At 41.9% G+C, this 19,736-nt stretch overlaps 1 pseudogene across 1 annotated transcript in view; it reads left to right on the top strand.

The window, feature by feature from the left end:
- Window positions 1–19,736, top strand: part of LOC106600650 (uncharacterized) — a 132,753-nt pseudogene that overhangs the window by 8,132 nt on the left and 104,885 nt on the right. The window contains exons 3-4 of the transcript XR_014380783.1: window positions 5,724–5,972; window positions 9,309–10,336. The product of XR_014380783.1 is annotated as an uncharacterized LOC106600650 (transcript). The remainder of the gene's footprint in view (window positions 1–5,723; window positions 5,973–9,308; window positions 10,337–19,736) is intronic.

Below are 19,736 nucleotides of genomic sequence, written 5' to 3'. Positions count from 1 at the left end.
TTGAATGAGTAGGTGTTCTAAAATTTTGGACCAGTAGTGTAAGTATTCAGACCCTTTGCTATGAGACTTGACGTTGAGCTCAGGTGCATCCTGTTTCCACTGATCATCCTTGAGACGCTTCTACAACTTAATTGGAGTCCACCTGTGGTAAATTCAGTTGATTGAACATGATTTGGAAAGGCACACACTTGTCTATATAAGATCCTGCGTGTCAGAGCAAAATCCAAGCCATGAGGTCGAAGGAATTGCCTGTAGAGCTCTATGAAAAAGATTATGTCGAGGCACAGATCTGGGGAAGGGAACCAATACATTTATGCAGCGTTGAAGGTCCCTGAGAACAGTTGCCTCCATCTTTCTTATTTATATATATTTTTTTTACACATTTATTAGTTCCAAATAGAACAATCAACAATTACAGAAATAGCATTTTCTTGTTTTTTTCCTCCCCCCCCACACACACCCCAACCCAAAGATGGACAAAAACATAACCAAACATTAACAAAAAAAGTCCTCACATCTCCAATAAAAATAAATAAAGCCGAAGTACGGAGTAAAGGGTCTGAACTTATGTAAGTGTGATATTTCTTTTTTTTTTTGTATCATATGGTTCAAATTTAAGTTACTTTTAGAAGCACTTAAATAAGGGCTGTGTTTCGTGTAGGCTTACCCTGGCGTGACGTTTTTATAACCGTGTAAATTTCTCTTGGATAATGTGACTTATCAATATATTCGGCTGTATTTCTTCTCAGATTTGAAAATGCTAATTAGCGTCAAAGTAGACATCATGCAAAACTACAAATCCCTGCATGCTCCTGCACATCATCTCTAGCTGACACCTTTGCTAATAGGTATTGTGTCAATTTAAAGCTTGCACAAGACAGTTCACAGAATTGTCAATTTAAATAAATGCATCCCATTTATTCATTACTAAATTTTGCTGACATTAGTTAGAGATCCTTACCTTTGTCTTGATTTGGCAATCTTGTCTAGACCATCAGAATTTGTAGTTGTTTATGATAGCCACATTAGCAGCTAATTACATAACATTTTTGTGGGGGTAAATACAGTCAAATATATTGATAAGTCATCTTGTCCTAGAGAGATTTACACAGTTATCAAAACGCCAGCGTAAGCCTACATGAAACACAGCCCTAGTTTTAGGTGTTTCTAAAATCCCTTATGGGAAAAATTATTGGAACCATTTTCCTGTTTGACTGCTAGGTTTTATGCGTATTAGGATTTATACTGTGGTACTCGATTGGTATGTAGCTACCCGAAGCTAGTGGGGTGTGGATGAGCTGAGACACGTGGTAAAATGGGGGGGGGGGGGTGGAGTGGAGGATTGCACAAGCCTTCTGGAAGATGTGATGGTGGACAGGGGGGGGAAAGGATTAGTTAATATGAAATGGAGCTCACACAGTACTTTTAGAAGAGCTACAGGAGGAAAGTGAATGTGACGAGTGATGAATTAACTGGGGTGGCGGGTGCAGCGATGACCGCCGAGAAATGAGCTGAGTGTGGTGAGGAAATGAGCTGAGTGTGGTGAGGAAATGAGCTGAGTGTGGTGAGGAAATGAGCTGAGTGTGGTGAGGAAATGAGCTGAGTGTGGTGAGGAAATGAGCTGAGTGTGGTGAGGAAATGAGCTGAGTGTGGTGAGGGTAACTCGGAGGGGACTCGTGGTGATTTATTGTTTCTCTTCTGTCCAGAGGGAGTGGGTGTGACTAGGGACAAGAATTGACTTGAATTGCTCTGCGGAATTGAAAGGAGTTATAACGGGGTTAGGTTTAAGTGTTGAGGAGGAGCAGTTGAAATGGAAGATTCCAGATGTTTGGTGAGAGAAGACGTCGTCATGTGGAGTTTTGATGCAGAGTCTCTGCGATGAAGAACGTTCTGTGTGTTAGTTGTGGGGGTGCAAATGGAGCTGGAGATCTGAGGTATCAGGTGTGAGAAAGGCAGATTGAGGTTGCCAGGGTTACAGTATTACAGAAAGTGTTCTTTGCCAAAGCAGTGAAGAGAGTGGTAGAGGAAGATTGGTACAGGGTGAGGGATCTTGAGAGGATTCCTGTGAGTAGGCATAGACCAAGAGAGAGTGATGGGAAGAATATGTGCTTCATTAAGGTGGGCTTTTTAGCATTTATAGCCATGGTTGTCAATTGTATTGCAGAAATTGACAATTTATTGCTCTCAAATTTTGTACACAAATTTGTGTACATCCCTTCTTAGTGAGATTTTCTCCTTTGCAAAGATAATCCATCCACCTGACTGTTGTGGCATATCAAGAAGCTGATTGAATGGCATGATCATCATTACACAGATGCATCTTGTGTTGGTGACAAGAGTAGCTGAGTAGGTCCTGCCTTGGCAGCAGCCAATGGGGATCCCTAATAAATACAAATACAAAAATGCCACAGTCTGAAGTTTTGAGGGAGCATGCTATTGGCAAGCTGACTGCAAGAATTTCCACCAAAGCTGTTGCCAGATAATTTAATGTTAATTTCTCTACCATAAACCGCCTTCAATGTTGTTTTAGAGAATTTGTCAGTAGGCTCAACCAGCCTCACATCTGCAGACTGCCGTGTATGGCATTGTGTGGTTTGCTGATGTCCATGTTGTGAACAGAGTGCCCAATGGTGGTATCAGGGTTATGGTATGGGCTGGCATATGCTACAGACAACCAACACAATTGCGTTTTATCGATGGCAATTTGAATGCACAGAGATCCCATGACAAGATCCTGAGACCCATTGTCCTGCCATTCATCCGCCGCCATCACCTCATGTTTCAGCATGACAACGCACAGCTCCATGTCGCAAGGATCTGTACACAATTAAAAATGCTGAAAATGACCCAATTCTTCCATGGCCTGCATACTCAGACATGTCACCCTTTGAGCATGTTTGGGATCGACATGTACGACAGCTTGTTCCAGCTCCCGCCAATATCCTGGAATTTTGCACAGCCATTGAAGAGGAGTGGGACAACATTCCACAGGCCACAATCAACATCCTCACCAATTCTATGTAAAGGAGATGTGTCCCGGAATAGGCAGCGGCAGCTACCCACTTCTCCGGTGCTTAATGTGTAAATTGGGAGGGGCTGGAACCAAAAGTGAGCCCAAGAGGTGGTGACCTGGGGGTCTCTGAGGTACCAGAACACATAAAATACCTTTATAATAAAGCATTGCATGCATTATCATGGCTTTTGTGTACTGGCATAGAGCAGTGGTGTGGAGACACTTGCAAAAGTTGCACACATGGAGTACATTTATTGTAGCCTGGAGTCTGGGAAAAATGTTGCCTTTTCATTCAATTCTACATCATTTTAGATGACTGGAGACTTTCGCAGAATCTTTTTTAATACCTCACAAATGACCGAAATGACAGGCTACTTTGACACTGACAAACTGAGAATCTGAGGTCAATAAAAACGACCTTGTCTCTAATCCATCAATAGCCTAGGCCAGGTGTGAGGAGAAACACATTGTACAATATGAGGAGGAAGTTATAGTCCTAAACAAGCTTTCCAGTTTCACTGACTCACCCAATGATGTGCAGCTCACTCACCGGCCAAAAGCTTCTCTCTCTTGCTTTACTTTGTAAAACATGCTGTTCGCTCAATAAGCCTATTTGGAAGTTGAAAACTTGGTAACATACAGACGGATTAGTATTTTATTTTCAGCAGGATCCATTTGCTTTACAACCTGTGTTTTCCAGTGACTGTATTAGAAATATTGCTAAAGGCCTGTTTTGGCTGCATGCTGTTCACTGACAGATTTGCCACACGTTCCCAACTGTAGTCATGCCTTGTGATTTGGCTACACACAATCCACAGCTAGGCTATTTAAAAAATAAATAGTTATTGATCCTCTATGGCTAAATTTATAGTTTTACTCCTGGTGCAGTATTGGGTATTACTTAATTTCTCAGACTGCTGTTCTATTCTATTAGGAAATAAATGAAGTGCAATGCTGGAGAGATGAGTTGCTGGCTCATGTCTATAACAGCACAGAGAGGGAGAGAGATCATAGAAAGTGAATCTCATTTTAGTTCTGAGAGAGATACAGGCGTGCTTCTCTCTCACCACAGCAATGGCCACGCCTTGGTCTAAATAGGCTACAATGTTGCACAAACCATAAACCTGGGGCGGCCCAACATGAATACATTCTTAGAAGATCAGGCATTTCTTCACATTACGTTTTTTAGGAGGCATGACAATTACAGAGGAATCCAAATGTAATTACTCTGGTTTTATTAGGATTTTTACATTGCAAACAGTGGCAATAATTTTTCATGCTATGAGGTAGTCTACCTGATACTGGCAAATGGGTTCTGGATTGAAAGACTACAAAACTGAGAGATGCCGGAGGATCTGGCTAAAATTAAGCACCGCTCTTCTCATATAAAAGATTTTATAACTGGACGCTTCCAATGGGAACAGTTGAGTCAGTGGGCAATACCGAGCATGAGCTAGTGAGATCCTACTGGTGTGTTCTAGCACATATCTGCATATTTCTGTTAGGGAACGCCACTGTGAAGCCTTCATGTGCAAAAACTCAATTCGCGTTCCTTCTAAACAATGCACTTTTTATTTATTTTGCAAAGGGTAAACTCTACAAAACTTAGTCCACTCTGTTCACAACTGATTTTAGTTTTGGGAACAGAACTGTATTAAGATTAGATTTTTCATCGATTAGAACATTTGCAGAATGTCGGCCAAAATCCATCTCGTTCCATCTTCTCCCACTGCCGGCCAGTGGGCTTACTCTCACTAGCCTATTTGGTAGTTCGTGGAAACGCAAAGCGAATGGTTCACATTTATATATCCGGTGAAATATCTGTCTCATTGTTCTATCTGTGGCTGCGCTGTGGTAGTGGGGGAACAGTAAGTTCCGGGCAGGCACACACCATTCTTCAGAATAAAGAAAGCGCCGGAACTGTGCAGTCTGTTTCTGTATGACTACAGGTATGTAATAGCAGGTGTTAAACTTTCTAAAGTTAGAAAGAACATGTCATACCATGATGGGTAACAAATCTGTTAAATTACATCAAACCTGATAATACCTTTTCTGTCAAACAGTGAACGTGATAACTATTTTACAAAGTCCCATAGCTAGAAACTTTGGGTTTGTCTGAATGGATGTACATTTCCTGAAGGTAATTTAATCATCAATTTAATTCGGAGTTCATTTAGCATGTTGGTTTTGTGTCAAATTCATGACCTGGTAAAATGGCGGCGCCCACCCTGTCTGCGTCAACGGACTTCAGTGCGGGTGCATCAGAGAGAGACAATTTCACGGTCTCACAAACAGTAACCTCGTACTATATGGTTTTGTGCATTTATGTGAATTTGTGAAATCTACTATAAGTTAAGCGCACTTATTTAAAGGGTCTAATTTGGATGAATTCGTGTTTTGTTGTCAATGCTTAGCTACCAGATCTATTGAAATGAGATCAGTGCTTGACTTGGACAGGAGCTCACCGGAGCTGAGTACCGTCACCTAAAATGTCTACTGTTTGAGCTCATGTTCCTCTTATAGAATATTAGTTCAACAGTATTGTGGGGCTCCTGCACCTAAATATATACAGTACCGGTACCTATTTCAGTCCAAGTCATGTGGTGAATTAGATAATTGAACAAGAAGCAATATAATATATTTTTAGAGAATAAAGAATGTACCGGAACTGTCAAGACAATAACTTGTCTGTTTCTCATTGTTACTACAGGCCGACTCAGAGTAAGTCTGAGTCCGGTAACATCAACAGTGACGACAGACCCAGCCTGCCTCTCTCCTTCCACACTGAGTCCAAACCTAAAGTCACTGGGTCCTGATTGTGACAGTGGAGCCCAGTTTACACTGCAGGATCCAGAGATGGCATCAGTGAAGCTGGAAGACTGCAGTCAAACACTGGAGCTGAATGTCAACATTAAAGATGAAGAAGAGGAGGAGAAGATTGGGACATCTGTTTCTCATGGTAAGCACAGGTTCTGTCTAAGTCTGTTGTTCGCTCCAACGTCCCACTGTGCATGAAAAGTTGCAGTGGAACTTTTCAATGAGAAGCTAGATGTTTTTTCATGCTACTCAGACTTGCATGGTTTGACACCAGTATTGCCAACATTTGTTTTGTTCACTGGGCTATCTGGAGTGATCAGAGAGTAGACTAAAGAAGTGAAGTAGACACACTGCCAGTGTTTTTTAAATGTCTATGAAATGAGTCTGTGTAGGTACTGTCGTGGAAATATTGAATCAAGTATTTCTAAGATACCGGAGCTTGTGAATTGAAATAGACTTATTACAAAAGTAACAACGCCGAGCAATTCCATGGAAGAACTGATTCTCAGTACTCAGCTTTTATACAGTTTTACCCTTGCATAACATTGTCACTCCACTTTATGTAAATTATTAATACCTTCTAGCCTTGGCCACCCTAATCTTGCTGTCTTTCTTATTGGCTCAGACATTAGGTCATGGATTCTATTGGTGGCGTGACATACAGACAAGCACACTCCTACTGCAGGTCTAATGGTGCCTATAACTGATTAGCTAATGTTCCTGTCCAAAGGCCTTCACAATTTCAGGCTGATGTTGTCTATGTATGATTAACCCATGTCCAGTAGCCTTCACAAGATCAGATATAGCCCAGACCAGTCACGTCTGTGTTGGTCTACCTTGCCTCATCCACACGGATTCTGCTTACTGTTTTTTATATGTCTAATGGTTAACTCGATATTGATCCAGCTCTGTACATTCAAATGGGCTCAGCCTTCATTCTGCTTACACATGTCTAATATTTAACCTTATATCGATTCTACTTCAAAGAGAACAGTATCGGAACTGAAAATCACCAGATGACTCAATTCTCTAACATTACTAACCCTTGTGATAGTGAGTGGAGAATGACACGCCCCTTTTTAGCTTTCAACTCTTACCCGCTTAGTAGTTTTATTCCCCTTTTGTGTTGTACAGCCTACTGATATGAATACATACACTACCGTTCAAAAGTTTGGGGTCACTTAGAAATGTCCTTGTTTTGAAAGAAAAGCTATTTTTTTGTAAAATAAAATATCAAATTGATCAGAAATAGTGTAGACATTGTTAATGTTGTAAATGACTATCGTGGCTGGAAACGGCAGATTTTTTATGGAATATCTACATAGGCGTACAGAGGCCCATTATCAGCAACCATCACTCCTGTGTTCGAATGTAATGTTATGTTAGCTAATCCAAGTGTATCATTTCAAAAAAGTTTTCTAATGATCAATTAGCCTTTTTAAAATGATAAACTTGGATTAGCTAACACAACGTGCCATTGGAACACAGGAGTGATGGTTGCTGATAATGGGCCTCTGTACGCCTATGTAGATATTCCATAAAAAATCTGCCGTTTCCAGCCACGATAGTCATTTACAACATTAACAATGTCTACACTATTTCTGATCAATTTGATATTTTATTTTATAAAAAATTGCTTTTCTTTCAAAACAAGGACATTTAACAGTGACCCAACTTTTTTTTAAATGTAGTGTATGTCACCCGGTACAGCCAGAAGAGGACCGGCCACCCCTTTGAGCCTGGTTCCTCTCTTTCTTCCTAGGTTCCTGCTTTCTAGGAAGTTTGTCATAACCACTGTGCTTCTGCATTGCATGCTCTTTTGTGATTTTAGGCCGGATTTCTGTAAAGCACTTTGACAACTGCTGATGTAAAAAGGGCTTCGTAAAATAAATTTGATTGACATGTACAGTACCAGTCAAAAGTTTGGACACCTACTCATTCAAGGGTTTTTCTTTCTGAATTGTAGAATAATTGTGACGACATCAAAACTATGAAACAACATATATGGAATAGTGTAGTAACCAAAAAAGTGTTAAACAAATCAATATATTTGAGATGCTTCAAAGTAGCCACCCTTTGCCTTGACAGCTTTGCAAACGCTTGGCATTCTCTCATCCAGCTTCATAAGGTAGTCACCCGGAATGCATTTCAATTAACAGGTGTGCCTTCGTAAAAGTTCATTTGTGGAATATTTTTCCTTAATGCGTTTGAGCCAATCAGTTGTGTTGTGACAAGGTAGGGGTGGTATACAGAAGATGGTCCTATTTGGTAAAAAAAACAGGTTGATATTATGGCAAGAACAGCTCAAATAAGCAAAGTGAAACGAAATTCCATCATTACTTTAAGACCTGAAGCTCAGTCAATCTGGAACATTTCAAGAACTTTGACAGTTTCTTCAAGTGCAGTCGCAAAAACCATCAAGCGCTATGATGAAACTGGCTTTCGTGAGGATCGCCACAGGAATGGAAGACCCAGAGTTACCTCTGCTGCAAGGGATAAGTCAGTTAGAGTTACCAGCCTCAGAAATTGCAGCCCAAATAAATGCTTCGGAGTTCAAGTAACAGACACATCAACTGTTCAGAGTAGACTGTGTGACTTAGGCCTTCATGGTCGGATTGATGCAAAGAAACCACTACTAAAGCACACCAATAAGAAGATACTTGCTTTGGCTAAGAAACACGAGCAATGGACATTAGACCTGTGGAAATCTGTCCTTTGGTCTGATGAGTCCAAGTTTCAGATTTTTGCTTCCAACCGCCGTGTCTTTGTGAGACGCAGAGTAGGTGACCGGATGATCTCCGCATGTGTATTTCCTACCGTGAAGCATGGAGGAGGTGTGATGTTGTGGGGGTGCTTTGCTGGTGACTGTCTGATTTACTTAAAATTCAAGGCACATGTAACCAGCATGGCTACCACAGCATTCTGCAGCGATACGCCATTCCAGCTGGTTTGGGCTTAGTGGGACTCATTTGTTTTTCAACAAGATCACCCAACACACCTCCAGGCTGTGTAAGGGCTATTTGACCAAGAAGGAGAGTGATGGAGTGCTGCATCAGATGACCTGGCCTCCACAATCACCAGACCAAAACCCAATTGAGATTGTTTAGGATGAGTTGGATTGCAGAGTGAAGGAAAAGCAGCCAACAATTGCTCAGCGTGTGTGTGAACTTCAAGAATGTTGGAAAAGCATTCCTCGTGAAGCTGGTTCAGAGAGTGCCAAGAGTGTGCCAAGCTGTCAAGGCAAGGGGTGACTACTTTCAAGAATCTAAACTACAAGCTATTTTGATTTAACACTTTTTTGGGGGGGGGTTACATGATTCCATATGTGTTATTCCATAGTTTTTATGTTTTCTCTATTATTATTCAATGTAGAAAATAGTACAAATAAAGAGAACCCCTTGAATGAGTAGGTGTGTCCAAACTTTTGACTGGTACTGTATATTACGCCAACTGCCTGGTTCTTCTGATGTTCACACAGGAGATCATGTTGAGACATTCTCTACATCCAGAGAGCAACAGCAGGAAGATCACAGAGCTAAGAGGTCTCACCACTGCCCACACTGTGAGGAGATTTTCCCAATTCTATCAACGCTAAAAATCCACCTACAAATGCATACAGGAGAGAATCTGTATTTCTGCACTGACTGTGGGAAGAGATTCAAAACATCATCTGAGCTAAAAGTTCATCAAAGAACACACACAGGAGAGAAGCCTTACTCCTGCTCTGACTGTGGAAAATGCTTCATAACATCATCTAAGCTAAAAGTTCATCAAAGAACACACACTGGAGAAAAGCCTTACTTCTGCTCTGACTGTGGAAGACGTTTCTCTCAACCGAGCCACCTAAAACAACATGAACGCATACACACAGGAGAGAAGCCTTACTCCTGCTCTGACTGTGGGGCGAATTTCTCTCAACTGGTCCACTTAAAAAGTCACCAAGGTATACATAAAGAAGGTATACATAAAGGAGATAAGCCTTACTCCTGCTCTGACTGTAGGAAGAGCTTCTCTCAACTGGGCCACTTAAAACGTCACCAAGGTATACATAAAGGAGATAAGCCGTACTCCTGCTCTGACTGTGGAAAGAGTTTCTCTCACTCGAGCTACCTAAAACAACATGAACGTATACACAGAGGAGAGAAGCCATACTCCTGCTCTGACTGTGGAAAATGCTTCATGACATCATCTGAGCTAAAAGTTCACCAGAGAACACACACAGGAGAAAGGCCTTACTTCTGCTCTGACTGTAGGGCGAGTTTCTCTCAATCGAGCCACCTAAAACGTCATGAACGTATACACACAGGAGAGAAGCCTTACACCTGCTCGGACTGTGGGAAATGCTTCATAACATCATATGAGCTAAAAGTTCACCAGAGAACACACACAGGAGAGAAGCCTTACTCCTGCTCTGACTGTGGAAGGAGTTTCTCTCGACTGAGCAACTTTAAAAAACATGAACGTATACATGAAGGAGAGAAGCCTTACTCCTGTTCTGACTGTAGGGTGAGTTTCTCTCAAATGGGCCAGTTAAAAAGACACCAAGGTGTACATAATAGTAGCCTCATCAGTTCTCTCAGACCAGCTAAGATTAGTCACTCCACTTAATTCTCATCTCATAAAATAATTGGCAACATTGAGTTGGATCAAATGAAGAAAGTGTAGAACACTATTGTAATCCTATTGTTTCTCACTGTGAGAACAAGGCAGAGGAAAGGGAGTGTCATAGAATGTTAGCCTCTTTTTACTGATCAGTGTACATCTTGTCAGTTTTGCTGTGTTTTTTTAGCCCGCGTCCATAGACACATACCAGCTCTACTAGTACTGCACCTGTCGACGACACAAGTTGTTCTGCTTCCATGAGCACATCCAATGCTAGCATCAGTAATTCTACATTTGTTGTTTGCCCAGCTAGCATGGACACTGCGGCTGCATCAGAATCACAACTGTCAGAGCTACTGCCTGCTTACTCGGGAAAGCACCAAACAACAGACAGGGATGTTGGACCATCGAAGAGGTGCAAATATGATGAGACCTACATTGATTTGGGGTTCACTTATATTGGGAATAGTGCCTTTACTCAGCCACAGTGTGTTATCTCACAACTCGATGAAACCTTCACTTTTGTGAATGCAGACATTTAGAAACAAAACATGCCAATTTGAAAAATAAGCCACAGGAGTTTTTTGAGCGAGAGTTGAGACGACTTTCCAGTAGTAAGACATGTATAAACCAACAGATGCCATTAATAAGAAGGGGCTAGAAGCATCTTATATTGTGAGCTACTGAGTGGCTAGGACAGGCAAGCACCATACCATTGTGGAGGACTTAATTCTTCCTGCTTCTGCGGATATGACTGCGACAATGCTGGGGGGAAAAGCCAAAAAAGCTATACTGTTTCATGATGCATCAGTGACATGGCAGATGTTTTGAAACAATTACTGCTTTGCGTACAAGCCAGTGAATTCTATGCGTTACAGCTGGATGAGTCAACAGACATGGCGGGCCTGGCACAGCTCCTGGTATATGTCCGTTACGTTTTTGGGGGGTCAATTAAGGAAGACATCCTCTTCTGCAAACCACTTGAAACCGGGACAACAGGGCATCTTTTTAAAGTACTGGACAGCTTTGTGACATCAAATGGACTTTGGTGGTCAAGATGTTGGTATCTGTACTGATGGCGCAAAAGTCATGACAGGGCGACAGTGAAGTGGTAACACGCGTGCAAGCAGTTGCTCCCAACATTACTTGGGTACACTGCAGCATCAACCGAGAGGCTCCTGCTGCCAAGGGAATGCTTGACAGCTTGAAAGACGTTTTGGACACTACAGTGAAAATGGTTAACTTTGTTAACAAGGACAACACACAGGTCTTTCCATCATTGTATGATTTTGTTTGTCTGAAAATGAACTCAAGCTTACGGACAAGGTCAAATGTGATCTAGCGAAGCACCTGAGTGAGTTTGGTGTGTAATTACGCAGATACTTTCCTGAAACGGATGACAAACTGGATTCGTTACCTCTTTCATGCCCTACCTCCAGTCCACTTACCGATATCTGAACAAGAGAGCCTCATAAAATTTGCAACAAGCGGTTCTGTGAAAATGTAATTTAATCAGAAGCTACTGCCAGATTTCTGAATTGGGCTGCGCTCAGAGTATCCTGCCTTGGCAAATCGCGCTGTTAAGACACTGATACCCTTTGCAACCACGTACCTATGTGAGAGTGGATTCTCGGCCCTCACTAGCATGAAAACTAAATACAGGCACAGACTGTGTGTGGAAAAGGATTTAAGACCGACTCTCTCCAATACAACCCAACATTGCAGAGTTATGTGCATCCTTTCAAGCACACACTTCTCATTAACCTGTGGTGAGTTATTAACAATTTTCAATGAGCAAGTAAGGTTTTATATGTAAGATGGCTAAATAAAGAGCAAAATTGATTATTATTATTTGTGCCCTGGTCCTATAAGAACTCTGTCACTTCCCACGAGCCTGGTTGTGACAAACTCACACTCATTCTTATGTTTAATAAATGTATCGTGTGTGTGTGTGTGTGTGTGTGAGAGAGAGACAGGCTAACAATATTTGAGAGCGCGCTGACCCTGGTGCTAGAGGGGTACGCAGCTGGAGGTTGAATGTTTGAAGGGGTACGGGACTATAAACATTTTGGGAAACGCTGGTCTAGATAATCCCAGTTCCTGCTGTGTCATGCTGATGGGATACTAGGGTATGGAGAAAACCATGAGTGAATGCATCCATGCCGTGTATCAGCATTGCAGGCTGGTGGTGGTGGTGTGATGGTGTGTTTTCATGGCACACATTGGTCCCCTTGATAAAAGCGGAGCAACGTTTTAATGCCACAGGATGTCTAAACATCATTGCCAATCAGGTGCATCCCTTCATGGCAGCAGTGTATCCAGCTGCAAATTGATTTTTTTCAGCAGGATTATGCCCCATGCCACAAGGCTTGTCCAGGAATGGTTCCATGGAAACCGTGACAGGGAATTCAGCTTACTGCAGTGGCCTGCCGAGTCACCAGATCTCAATCCAATTGTGCATCTGTGGGAGGATATGGAACGAGCTATTCAGAGTAGAGATCCACTCCCAGCCAACCCGACACAACTGTGGGAGCATTGGAGTCATCATGGCCCAGCATCCCTGTGGGTTTCTTTCGACATCATGTGGAGTCCATGGCCTGACGAATTGAGGCTGTTCTGAGGACAAAGGGGATTGCAACTCAATATTAGGAAGGTGTTCCTAATGTTTTGTATACTCAGTGCCAAAGAAAATTATTCAGACTCCTGGACTTTTTCCATATTTTGTTACAAAAAATCCTCAATCTACACACAATAGCCCATAATGACAAATTGAAAACAGTTTTTAGATTTTTTGGGAAAATAATAAATAAGGATTCATACTGTTTACTATGGAGACTCAATTGTTCTCAGATGCATCCTGTTTCCATTAAGTATCCTTGTGATGTTTCAACAACTTGATTTGGAGTCCACTTTGTAAATGTAATTCAAACAGGCACACACCTGCCTATATAAGGTCCCACAGTTGACAGTGCATGTCAGAGCATAGTGAAGCATGGTGGTGACAGCATCATGCTGTAGGTATGTTTTTCAACGGCAGGGACTGGGAGACTAGTCAGGATCGAGGGGAAAGTTGAACGGAGCAAAGCACAGAGAAATCCTTGATGAAAACCTGCTCCAGAGTGCTCAGGACCTCACACTGGTCCACCTTCCAACAGGACAACAACCCTAAGCACACAGCTAAGTCAATGTTTGCAAAATACCTGTTTTTGAGTTGTAATTTTGGGGTGTTGTGTGTAGATTGATGAGGAAAAAAACGATTTAATACATTTTATAATAATGCTGTAACGTAACAAAAGGTGGAAAAAGTCAAGGGGTTTGAATACTTTTTGAATGCACTGTATCAGATCATTTGTAAGTCGCTCTGGATAAGAGCGTCTGCTAAACGACTTAAATGTTAAATGTAAATGTAAATGTGATGATCCGTTTTCAGCATTAGTTTCGGTGGATTATTTTTATATTAGCAAACACGTTTTGTTTAATGAGAAACAAGCTATGAATTGACTAGTGTTTATTAAATTGTCTTTTAATGCTAGATTCATTAGTTTAGTCAGTGATGAATTTATTTTAACAACTGTTGAAGTTAATTGATATAATGTTTGTACATTAATTTGTTCTGGGCAACATCTTCTCTTGTGTATAATTTTAAGTGAAACAAACTGTTTTAAGTGAAATAGTGTCTATATATGAACCAAATTTGATCCCATTCACATTCTCACAAACAAATGGCCTACACTGTGTATATACAATTGTTGACATCCGATGGTCATTTTTATGGTGGGTTGCAAAATGCAGGATCCTTCCAAGTTGAACCCACCAGAGGGGGACTGTGATAACTGGCCTGTGAGGATCAGGTTACAGTGGATCACGGTTCTACAGAGATATCTCTCCCTCCCGAAGAGGGGGAGAAGTATAGAGGGATTGATGAGGGGCGTTTATGACCTCACGCCCATGGTAAATTTTATAAGGCAACAGCCCAACTCCATTCTGTTCTCTAATGTGAGAGACTGGAATGTCTGTGTGCCTTAGGAAGAGTTTACAGCTCAAAACTACACAACATCAAATAAATGGACTTTGGGACATGTATATTTGATCAGCCAAATGGTGGAAACAATGATGGCTGGAATATGAAAATGAATGTCTATTTTATGATGTTCTTAAAAGTTAGTTGAGGATGTGATAACGAAAACATTAACTTGAAGAGTTTTCATAATGTATATGTGATGTTTACATACTTTGTGTAGAAAATATGCAGATGAAAGAGAATGTTTTGGTGATAAGACTGATTTTAGTTGTCTAAACGAGATCATAGTAAATCCTAATACCTTGCCTTGTAACTAGCTACACCTAGGGAACCCAGAGAGTGTGTCATGAAGATGGAAACGCCCCTTTCTACTCTAGGGTATAAAACATGAGTTAAGAATTTACATATCAGACTAAGTTGACCATGCGCTGCAGCCGAGGTCTACGACAAGTCGTGACCCCAAAACGCAACACGAGGTTGAAGACAAAGTAAATCTCTGAATAATCAAGTTTATGGTGGAGTAGCTATTCTAAGTTCTGTATCTAGGAAGTTGAATTTAAGCAGAACCATCCGGCTATTCTTTTCAAGTCACCGGTTGTCTACACGGCCCTCTTACCCACGCCGTGCGCATCGACACGGCTGATTAGCCTCCTCAGAAGCCCACTCTCACAGAACAAGTGCAAGGAAACTGACAACTAAGAGAAAGGACAATGTGACATCGTTTGGAAAATCAGAGACTTACACCTGAAGACGAATGACCAATGCGTTGGCCAAACCTTTCCCACTAAGCGGAACTCGACCCACAAAGAGATACCCAACGGAGAACTTCAACACGTAAATACATGCATTACACTTTTTACCCATAACAGGGGCAGTTCAGGGCAAGGTGTTAGGGCTGAAACTAAGCATAGTTTACAAATGTATCCAAGTGTTGAATTTCTCTCTCTCTCTCTCTCTCTCTCTCTCTCTCTCTCTCTCTCTCTCTCTCTCTCTCTCTCTCTCTCTCTCTCTCTCTCTCTCTCTCTCTCTCTCTCTCTCTCTCTCTCTCGTTGGTCCACTAGGGACCTCTTGCCATTGTATGAAGTTTTAACCAATAACCTGGACTGTTTGTGTATATTTATCTTATGTTATCATTTAACTGGTTAGTAAATAAATAATCAACTCAATTTGTGTGTTACGGAATAATTAGTGAGACCCGGGTTTGTGCAGATTTACTAATTATATGACATTCAGAATGAGACTGAGGAAATGAATTAATTGGTGACTGCTATGAAATCTATATATTCTGAGTTAATTTGGGAAACGGTAACTCATTAAACAAACTTTTCCCGTGGTGCTCCAGGTTACTGAGTTAATTGTTACAGGATTAATTTAATCACGTAATAATAAACAGTTAATTATTTGATAAATAGCATGTCATCACATTAACGATAAAGTCACGACATATTGATGCCCCCGTACGAGGAATCTAAGATAAAACTTGGCCTCACTGTTGAATTCAGTCCATAGGAATTGTGTAGCAAGTTACTCATACACCAATCAGGATTATTGTTGAGAGTGGCGTGTGTGTGGTTTTTCTTTTTCACCAAGATACTAGTGGAGCAAAATTGACTCGTGTTGTATATCTGACACAAATCAGTGTGTAGGGGATTTACTGAATGCTATGAGCTAGGGCGTATGTACCACCCGATGCAGGCATTCTGAGAAAAATACTAGTTGGGCCCAATGTAGTGTTATTTCTGTCTATCGCGTCCAGGAACTAGTAGACTTGGTCATAATTAATTTATTGAGCGTGGACATATGGCCAGCCGATTAAAATTTAAGTAGATATTGGCTTGACCAAGTTAGTAATTATCTCTCTGTCTCGCGTTTTCATTGGTGCGAGTAGACCAACGGTGTATTTGTGTTTTCCGCACGTTCCGGTTAATTGCAAAAAATATTGCTGAAACGTTGAACGTGAGACGTCACTTAGTAAACCCGTTCTCTTGTTGGAGGGGACTTTTGTTGTGCGGAGTCTCACTTTCCAGCACAAGTGAAGCTAAGCATTGCACCAAATGCTAAGCTAACAAGGGGGAGGAGACATTTTTGTTTAACCCTTTGTTCAAAGTGAAATCCCTTGCCGTGCGGGAATCCCATGTGATTTCAGCTTGTGCTATCAGTGACCTCTGGTGCTGAAGAATCGCCAGTAATTGTTTTTAAATAATTCGGGTTACACTCAATGATATGATTTTCAACTTTCTACATAAACTTAGATTAAGCAACGTTTTCAGGTTAATTTAAAGTTTAATTTCCAAATAGCCTAGACAGGTATGATTCATCAATAACATTATTTAAATTGAACAATTACATTTACGAGCTCATTAGAGCCAACTCCCACATTACTGATCTGGTATTGTTGGAAGTCCCGCCTTTGCTAGAATCCAGTGGGATTTCAGCTTTCAGGGATAAGTGGTGGTGATGAATAGCAAGTAATTACATTTTTTTTTACATTTTTAGAGTTTCTTTCTTGTGACCGCAACCATATGCTCAAATCAAATTTTATTGGGTCACATACACATGGTTAGCAGATGTAAATGCGAGTGTAGCGACATGCTTGTGCTTCTAGTTCAGACAGTGCAGTAATATCTAACAAGTAATCTAACAATTCCACAACTACCTAATACAGACAAATCTAAAGGGATGGAATAAGAATATGTACATATAAACATATGGATGAGCGGCATAGGCAAGATGCAATAGATGGTATAAGATACAGTACAAACATAAAGATGAGTATTGTAGGATATGTAAACATTATTAAAGTGGCATTTTTTAAAGTGACTAGTGATCCATTTATTAAAGTGGCCAATGATTTGAGTCTTTATGTAGGCAGCAGCCTCTCTGTGTTAGTGATGGTTTTTCAGTCTCTCAGTCCCAGCTTTGATGCACCCGTACTGACCTTGCCTTCTGGATGGTAGCGGGGTTAACAGGCAGTGGCTCGGGTGGTTGTTGTCCTTGATATTTTTGGTCTTCCTGTGACATCGGGTGCTGTAGGTGTCCTGGAGGGCAGGTAGTTTGCCCCCGGTGATGTGTTGTGCAGACCGCACCACCCGCTAGAGAGCCTTGCGGTTGAGGGCGGTGCAGTTGCCGTACCAGGCTATGATACAGCCCGACAGGATGCTCTCAATTGTGCATCTGTAAAAGTTTGTCAGGGTTTTAGGTGACGAGCCAATTTTCTTCAACCTCCTGCTGTTGCCGAGGAACTTAAGAACTTTCCACCTTTTCCACTACTGTCCTGTCGATGTGGATGGGGGTGCTCCCTCTGCTGTTTCCTGAAGTCCACGATCATCTCCTTAGTTTTGTTGAAGTTGAGTGAGAGGTTGTTGCTCACGTTTGTTACAACGGGGTACACTGTACTGTATCAAACCAATCTCAACTGATTGGATATCATTGTCTCGTTGACAATAAAAGCCGACAATGACAAACTACTGCTAGACGAGGAACTACATTTGAGAACAGATCAATTGCAAGATCAGAGGACACGGCATTTGAGAACAGATTAATTGAAAGATCTGGCTAAGACTTATAACAGAGAACGTGAACAAACTCTTGACCAAGTCCATATTCTACAGGAACAATTCATTTTAGCCCAAAATATATACGATGAAGTCCACGCAAATCTAGATGAATCAGCTAGAAACAGGGGCGAGCAATTTGATGCCCTGCAAACAGTTTTGTATGAAACCACTCAAAGCAATAATGTTCTATTCCAAAAGCTGCAGACCAAAGACGATCAGTTAATGAACACATTTACCAAGTTGGATGACAAAACAGCGGAACTCCTTGAAGTCGCTGATTTAATGAACGATGAGAAAGCCCAGGTTGGAAAACGTGATCTCTAAGCAAAAGGAGGACATCACATCACTTAATCTCTTGCTTTGCACTCGAGACCTCTCCCTGAAAACCATGACAGATAAGTATGAGGCCGAGCGGAGCAAGTGCGACACCTACGTGTTTAAGATAAACACCCTCTCCCAGGTGGACTCTGTGATACAGCAGAATACCACCGTAGGTATCATCTGGAGGAACTCCAGAACAGGCACGCACTATCGCGGGACTACCTAACCGAGCAACCTAGCTCACAACCGGAGCTCAGGGAATGAAGGAATGTAGACGACAGGAGATTTCAGACTTCACCTCTCTTAGGGGTCCCTCAGTCTTTTCCTCTTGACCATTCGGCCCACAGTAACCTGGCGCCCCCTCGTCAACACAACCAAATCTTGGCTTTTCGGCCCACAATTCCCCACAAGAGGGTGCAGATGCTCCCCGCGCACTTGGCAGGGTTCGCCTTGACAAAATCGTCAAACTTCCGCATCTTTGACCCCGGTCCTGGAAAGCCAAACGACACTGAGACGTTCTTATCAGACATAGAGGACGCCTTGGATGGCTACCCTAATGCTACAAATACTAACAGGCTTTACCTGTTGAAGCTAACGTCTAACAGACATGTGACAGGGTTCACCCGTCTACAACAGCAACACGTGCAAAACGACTATGCTAAACTTGCCACGGCTTTGAAAATAGAATTCAGCGGTTCTGAGACTCGCAAACATGATAGCTCGTTGGCTAACAATGTCAAACAAGCTCAAAATAAACACTCACAAGCCTACTATCATTGTTCAGCTTTATTCAGCTTACTTTGGCATGCTCACTGAAACAGGAATAGAAGAGCTATTGCCGCTCAAACAACTGTTTCTGTCGAACATGTATCCCAACTTCATTGACTTCTTGGGCCTTACTGCCCACATTGCCAACGGGCCCTTTGCCAATTTCGTCACTTCTAGAGCTTGCGAGCACAGCTAAGAGCCCGGACAACTAGATTTTCGTGCTCGCTCCAGATCGACTGGGTCGGCCCAGTTGCCAGGTCGGCCAGATGCGAGAATTATCTCCTCACAGTGACTTGCACATTCACAAAGTAGGTGGAGTGCCTGCCCGCAAACCAATGACACAGTGGAAAGCACGGCCATCATTTAGCTCAACCACATTTTCAGTCGTTTCAGCCTGCCAGGAGAAACCGTTGACAGCAACAGAGGAACCCACTTTTCAGCAGCTGTAATGACCGAACTGTGGTGGCTCCTGGGAGTCAAAGCTAAACTCCACATCACGTACCACCCTAGGAGCTCTGGCAGGGTAGTAAGGAGCAACCAGACAATCATCAGAATCCTGAGGAAATATGTGGCAGCCAACCACAAAGATTGGGACCTCAAACTCCCACTGGTACTGATTGCGATCAGAGCCACACGC

The sequence above is a fragment of the Salmo salar genome, chromosome 16 (assembly GCF_965601325.2).
Source record: "Salmo salar chromosome 16, fSalSal1, whole genome shotgun sequence".
NCBI lineage: Eukaryota > Metazoa > Chordata > Actinopteri > Salmoniformes > Salmonidae > Salmo > Salmo salar.
Note: the sequence above shows the minus strand (reverse complement) of the source record. Positions and strands in the feature narration are given on the sequence as shown.